Source organism: Myotis davidii, unplaced genomic scaffold, assembly GCF_000327345.1.
Source record: "Myotis davidii unplaced genomic scaffold, ASM32734v1 scaffold687, whole genome shotgun sequence".
Lineage (NCBI taxonomy): Eukaryota > Metazoa > Chordata > Mammalia > Chiroptera > Vespertilionidae > Myotis > Myotis davidii.
In genome coordinates, this window is record NW_006298971.1 from 487,429 (window position 1) to 494,463 (window position 7,035).

The 7,035-nt window shown below is 44.8% G+C and overlaps 1 protein-coding gene and 2 pseudogenes across 1 annotated transcript in view; 1 reads left to right on the top strand and 2 right to left on the bottom strand.

Annotated features, from left to right (window-relative positions):
- PTPN9 (protein tyrosine phosphatase, non-receptor type 9) overlaps positions 1–7,035 on the bottom strand; it is a 117,375-nt gene that overhangs the window by 102,376 nt on the left and 7,964 nt on the right. The gene's annotated exons all lie outside the window — the stretch shown is intronic.
- LOC107184789 lies at positions 1,275–1,728 on the bottom strand (annotated as a pseudogene).
- Positions 6,006–7,035, top strand: part of LOC102769944 — a 4,492-nt pseudogene continuing 3,462 nt past the window's right edge.

The following is a 7,035-nucleotide window of genomic DNA, read 5'->3' on the forward strand; positions in this document are numbered from 1 at the left end:
CTGCAGGGAGGGACCTGAGAGTATCACACTTAGTGAACTAAGTCAGAGAAAGACAAGTGTCACATGATCTCACTCATATGTTGAATCTAATGAACAAAATAAACTGATGAACGGAGTGGACCCAGAGACACGGCAGCAGGGAACAGAGTGCGGGATCTCGGAGGGAAGGCAGGGGAGGGAGGGTGGGTGGGAGGTAATCAACCAAAGACCTTGTATGCATATATGCATGGCCCATGGACACAGACAGTTGGGTGGTGGGGGTCTGGTGTGGGGAATGGGGGTGGGTTGGAGGGGGTTGATCAGGGAAATAAGGGGACATATGTAATATTTTTAATATTAATGATTTTTAAAAAATACTGTATATCAAGGACAGCTTTATGTAATCACCAAATTTCAGAGATAAGGGACTTTACCAGTCAACTAACCAAACCCCCTTCCAGGCCAACTGAGTTTTATCAGAATTCCTGTCCAATGACACCTTGTTAGTCCCTTAGGTAGAAGAGTTTTCTTTGAATCACTGGGAATCCTGATTCTTAAGTCCAATCAGTATGTATCATTAGTGTCAGAGTCAAAATTCTTAAATATGTAGCAGCAGAGATATTGCACCAGGATATTAAAATACTAGAGGCCCAATGCACAAAGATTTGAGTAAGAATAGGCCTTCCTTCCCCTGGCTGCCGGCACTGCCTTTGCTCTGGCTGGAGCAGCCTTCTGCCTTCCCGCTCTGCCCAGAGGCCCGGGGCGGGGTGGAACGCCTGCGCTGTTGCCATGGCGATGATGCAAGTGTCCTACTCTGCCGCCAGCCGCTTGGTGACTGAGCGCGTACGTGCTACCCACAGGCCCGCCATCTTTGTCAGGTTAATTTGCATACTCACTCCTGATTGGCTGTGGGCATTGCGGAGGGATGGTCAATTTACATATTTTTCTATTATTAGTATAGATGTCCCAAAAAGAGTCTGGAAGCAGACATCCTCATACATCTTCCAGGCACAGGCTTATCCTGTTGTAAATAAGAGTCACCCCTCACCCTGGCCAGATAGCTCAGTTGGTTAGAGCATCATCTGGATATGCCAAGATTGCAAGTTAAATAAGTGGAACAACAAATCGATGTTTCTCTCGCTCTCTCTCTCTCTCTCTCTCTCATCAATTTAAAAACAAAAGTCGCCCCTCCCTTTGATATCCTCTGTCAACAACAGCTACCATGACATCATTTTCCACGGCCAGATTCTTTCTATTTTTTTTAACTTTTTATTAATATTTACTTTATGCTGAATTTACTCCAGGGCCATAAGTTTTTCTTTCTTCAATTTCTTCTGGGATATCTTTACTTCTGTGCAACTTCCTGCTCTGGTTTAGGAACAGTCTGCTCCTTTGTAGTGAGGATCAGGTCAATGTGGCAGGGAGAGCTCATGTATGGGTTCATCTGCCCATGAGCTCCATAAGTTCTGGGGGCTTTGTTCACCTGAATGTGCTCAATGACCGGAGAATGGACATCTAAACCCTGAAGTTCAGCATCAGTCTCTGCATTTTTAAGCTTGTGCAGCAGAAATTCAGCACTCTATTTGGGCCACTCACCCTATGTCCAGCCCCAAGTTTGGCCTGGGCACACCTGCCAACTGCACCACTGTAACAACGAAATGGCACACATTGCTTCTGTAAAGTGACATTGTTCAGATACTTAGTGGCTTTTCAAAAACACAAAGCCTTGATTGCTTGCAATGTTTCAGAAGTGTGTGTGTGTGTTTTTTTAGTGGTGTTGTTTTTTTTTAAAAAATCTTTATTGTTGAGAGTATTACACATGCCCCATTTCCCCACCATTGATCCCCTCCACATGGTTCCCACTTCGACCCTTCACCACCCTACTCTGTGTGTCCATAGGAAAGATCTTTGATTAATCTGTTCCCATCCCCACCACCCCCCTTCCTTCTGAGATTCATCAGTCATTTCCATGCTTTCATACCTCTGGTTCTATTTTATTCACCAGTTTATTTTGTTCATTAGATTTCTATTTGTTGATTTTAATTTTTATATTCAGTTATTGATAGATATTTGTATTTGTTGCCATTTAATTGTTCATATTTTTTAAAATATATTTTATTGATTTTTTACAGAGAGGAAGGGAGCGGGATAGAGAGTTAGAAACATCGATGAGAGAGAAACATCGATCAGCTGCCTCCTGCACACCCCCTACTGGGGATGTACTCGCAACCAAGGAACATGCCCTTGACTGGAATCGAACCTGGGACCCTTCAGTCTGCAGGCCAACGCTCTATCCACTGAGCCAAACCACTCAGGGCTATTCATATTTTTAATCTCTTCACTTTCTTCTCCTCCTTCTTCTTCCCCTTCACCATTTCATGTAATACTGGTTTGGTGGTGATGAACTCCTTTAGCTTTTTCTTGTTTGTGAAGCTCTTTATCTGACCTTCAATTCTAAATGAGAGCTTTGCTGGGTAGAGTAACCTTGGTAGTAGGATCTTACCATTCATCACTTTAAAAATTTCTTGCCACCCACTCCAAAGTTCCTGTTGAGAAATCAGCTGACAGTCTAATGGGTGCTCCCTTGTAGGCAACTGACAGTTTTTCTCTTGCTACTTTGAAGATACTCTGTTTGGCCCTAACTGGTTTGGTTCAGTGGCTAGAGCATCAGTCTGCTCACTGAAGGATCCCAGGTTCGAGTCCAGTCAAGGGCACATGCCCGATCTGTGGGCTTGATCCCCAGTAGGGGGCATGCAGGCGGCAGCCAATCAATGATTCTCTCTCATTATTGATGTTTCTCTCTTTCTCCCTCTCCCTTCCTCTCTGAAATCAATAAAAATACAACAAAAAAAAACATCTAAATGCACAGCACTAAAAAAAAAAAGAGAGAGAAAAAAAGATACTCTTTGTCTTTAACCCTTGGCATTTTAATTATGATGTGTCTTGGTGTGGGCCTCTTTGGGTTCCTCTTTTGTTTTTTGTATATATATTTTTATTGATTTCTGAGAGAGTAAGGGAGAGGGAGAGATAGAAACATCAATGATGAGAGAGAATCACTAACCGCTTACCTCCTGACCGCCCCCTACTGTAGATTGAGCCCACAACCCCAATATGTTCCCTTGACTGAAATTGAACCTGGGACCCTTCAGTCCGCAGGCCGATGCTCTATCCCCTGAGCCAAACCAGGTAGGGCTGGGTTCCTCTTCTTTGGGACTCTGTGCTTCCTGTGGTTGTAAGTCTATTTCTTTCACCAGGTAGAGGAAGTTTTCTATCATTATTTCTTCAAATAGATTTTCAATATCTTGCTCTCCCTCTTCTCCTTCTGGCATCCACATATTGCAAATGTTGGTATGCTTGAAGTTGTCCCAGAGGCTCCTTACACTAACTTCATATTTTTGGATTCTTTTTTCTTTTTGCTCTTCCAATTAGGTGTTTCTTGCCTCCTCATATTCCAAATCATTGATATGACTCTCAGAATCCTCTACTGTTGAATCCCTGCAAATGATCCTTTTTTAAAATATATTTTTATTTATTTCAGAGAAGAAAGGAGAGGGAGAGAGAGATAGAAACATCAATGATGAAAGAGAATCATTGTTTGGCTGCCTCCTACACGCCCCCTACTGGGGATCGAACCCACAACCTCAAGCATGTGCCCTGACCAGGAATCAAACCTGCAACCTCTTGGTTCCTGGGTCAACTGATGAGCCATGCCGGCCAGGCTGTAAATGATTCTTTATTTCAGTTAGTTTATGCTTAATTCCTGACTGGTCCTTTTTCATGTCTTTGAAATTCTTACTAAGATTCTTGAAAGTCTCATGAAGATCCTTAAGTAACCTTATAACCATGGTTTTGAACTCTGCATCCAGTAGTTTACTTGCTTCCGTTTCTCATTTGTGACATGTTTCTTTGTCTCTGCATTTTGGCTGCTTCCTGTGTTTGTTGTTATGTATTAGGTAGAGCTGCTATATCTCCTGGAATTGGTTTGCTTTTATGTATTACGTAGAGCTGCTATATCTCCTGGAATTGGTAGAGTGGCCTTGTGTAATAGGCATCCTGTAGGGCCCAGTGGCTCAGCTTCCCCAGTCACCTGACCTGGGGGCACTGTAGGTGAAGCCCTGTGTGGACTGTGTGCACAGTCTTGTTGTAGTTGAGCCTTGATTGCTGTAAGTGTCACTGGGAGGAATTGACCCCTAGGACAACTGACTGTGAGGAACAGCTGAGCTGCTGTGCAGGAAACACCCCTATGGAACAGGATTTGCTTATGTGGAGCTTTGGTGCTCACTGAGTCTGCCTCTTGAGAACTCTATTGTGGTTGTGTAGAGTTGTAAACTGATATGGTTTGAAGCTGTCCACTGGGTTCACTGGCTCTGTGGCCTCCAGGGAGGTGCAAAGTCAGCCACTGTCTGGGGCCACCCAGCAGGCGATATAGACGGATCTGCAGATAGCTATTTGCTATTTGTATTGGGCTCAGAGGTGCTAGGTGAGGCCCAGCTGTGAAGTAAGGCAGCCTGGTGCTAGTGCTGGGTCTTGGGCCTTTTATTGATAGGTTTGGGGCAAGCTGTCACCAGCTGCAGCTTGTTTGAGAGATTTTAGAAAAGTCTGAAGCCTGAGCCAGGACAGACCATTCATATATAAAAGGTGCTACAAACAGCTTGGGTGGGGCTGCAAATTGGATGGGGCATAGTCTGGGGGAATCCCGAGGAATCCTGATGGTGGAGGAAACACTGTACTCCAGGCTGATGGAGACTCGGATATGGCTGCCAGTCAGCCCTGTGACAGGGGAGATCCCAGCACAGGAATAAAGACCTTTGTGAGCAACTCTGTCTAGGAGAAAGCCATTCCTGAGTTCCTGTCCCGATGCCAGACAATCCTGTTCCTCCCCATAGGTGTCTGGATCCCTGAGTAAGTTCACGCACCAGCCCTTTCAATGGAACATCTGGGACTCTAGCAGCCTCCTTGTCACTCAGTCCCAATCCCCACTGGTTTTTACAGTCCATAGTTGTGAGGACTTCTCTTCCCAGCTCTGGAACCCTGGGCTGGGAGTCTGGTGTGGGGCTGGGACCCCTTGCTCCTCACGGGCAGCCTCCACAGAGAAAATCTCCCTCAAGATTAAAAAAGTAGCACATGCGGGTGTTGGACCAGCCAATTCCGGGCCTCCACCCCTCCTACCAGTCTCCTACCAGTCTTGTGCTTTCTTCTTTACTTCTCTAGTTGTAGGACTTCCATTCAGCCAGCTTTCAGGTGTTTCTGAATGATGTTTGTTCTGTATTTTAGTTGTAATGTTGATGTGGTTATGGGAGGCAGCAAGTACAGGCGGTTACCTATGCTGCCATCTTGGTTCTTTTGCCAAGCTATTTCTGGTTCAGCTTTCACTGGAGGTCTTCAAAATGGTCCTTATAAGTGTTCTTAAAGTGAATGCAAAGAATTGAACTGAACCTTTTGATTTGCAAGGATTTGTGAGGTTTTCTGGGTCAAGTGAACAGCAAACCATTCTCAGAGGTCACCTCGGGCTGCTTTTGGGAAGAGCCATGGCCAGATTATTTAAGCTCACCTTCAGGTCCCTCATGCCGTCTACTGCATTGTCATGTCCTCTAATTACAGAAGGACCTTCCTGTCACTGAATCCAGTAGGCATTTTCAGTCCTCCTTTATGTAACCAGGTTAACCACTCACATTCCCTTCTTCCTGAGGCATTCTCTATCGTTCATAGAGAATACTTTCTGGGTTTTGTTATTTCTTCAATTATTCCTTCTAAATCTCTTTGTGGGATCCCCCCTCCCATTCACTTGCTCACTCATTCATTTATTCTGAAAATATTTGTACAGCAACTATTACGTGCCAGGCACTGAACTAAGTGCCAGGAATACAATGGTGAATACAACAAACCAGCTTTCCATTCAGTCTCAAGCTCTAGCTGGTAGAGAAACATACGAGCTCCGGTTCTTCACTACCATCAACGTTGTTTGCTTCCTCTGGGCACATCTGTGCCACTCACCACCACACACTCCACCATCATAAGCCATCATCATGGTGAAGCTCCCAAAGGCTGATTAAAATCAAGGTGACACCCAAAAAATGGTTCCTCCTCCAAAGGAAGTAGAAGATAGTGAAGATGAAGAAGATGAAAACAGAAAAAAAGGCAAGAAGGCTACCACAACTCCAGGAAAGAAAGTGATGGTTTCCCAAACAAAAAAGATTGTAATTGCCACACCAGGGAAAAAAAGAAGTTGTCACCCCTGGCAAAAAGGTAGCAGGTACACCAGCCAAAGCATTAGCCAAACCTGGCAAGAAGAAAGGTACAGCAGGCAAAGCATATGTAACAACCCCTGGTAAGAAGGGAGCAGCCACCCCAGTCAAGGGAGCAAAGAATGACAAGAATGCCAAGAAGGAATACAGTGATGAGGAAGATGATGATGACAGTGAAGAGGAGGAGGAGGAGGATGAAGATGATAATGACAAAGAAGATGACTCTGAAGAAGAACCTATGGGGATTGCACCAGCCAAAGGCAAGAAATCTCCTATAAAAGTTGTTCCCGTGAAGGCCAAAAACACAGCTGAGGATGAAAACAAAGAGGACGGTGGTGAAAGGGAGACGATAAAGATGATGAGGAGGAGGATGAAAAGGAGGAGGAAGAGCCTGTCAAAGAAGCACCTGGGAAACAAAAGAAGGAAATGGCAAAACAGAAAGCAGAAGCCACAAAACCAACTATGGCTTTCAATCTCTTTGTTGGAAACCTGAACTTCCCCAAATCTGCTCCTGAATTAAAAACAAGTATCAGTGATGTTTTTGCTAAAAATGATCTTGCGCCCTAGGTGGTTTGGCTCAGTCGATAGAGTGTCGGCCTGCGGACTGAAGGGTCTTGGGTTTGATTCTAGTCAAGGGCATATGCCCGGGTTGCAGGCTCGATCCACAGTGGGGGGAGTATGGCAGGCAGCCAATCAATGGTTCGCTCTCATCACTGATGTTTCTACCTCTCTCCCTCCCTTCCTCTCTGAAATCAATACAAATATATTTTTAAAAGGAAGAATCAAGTCTTCTTTTGTCCACCCACAGCAT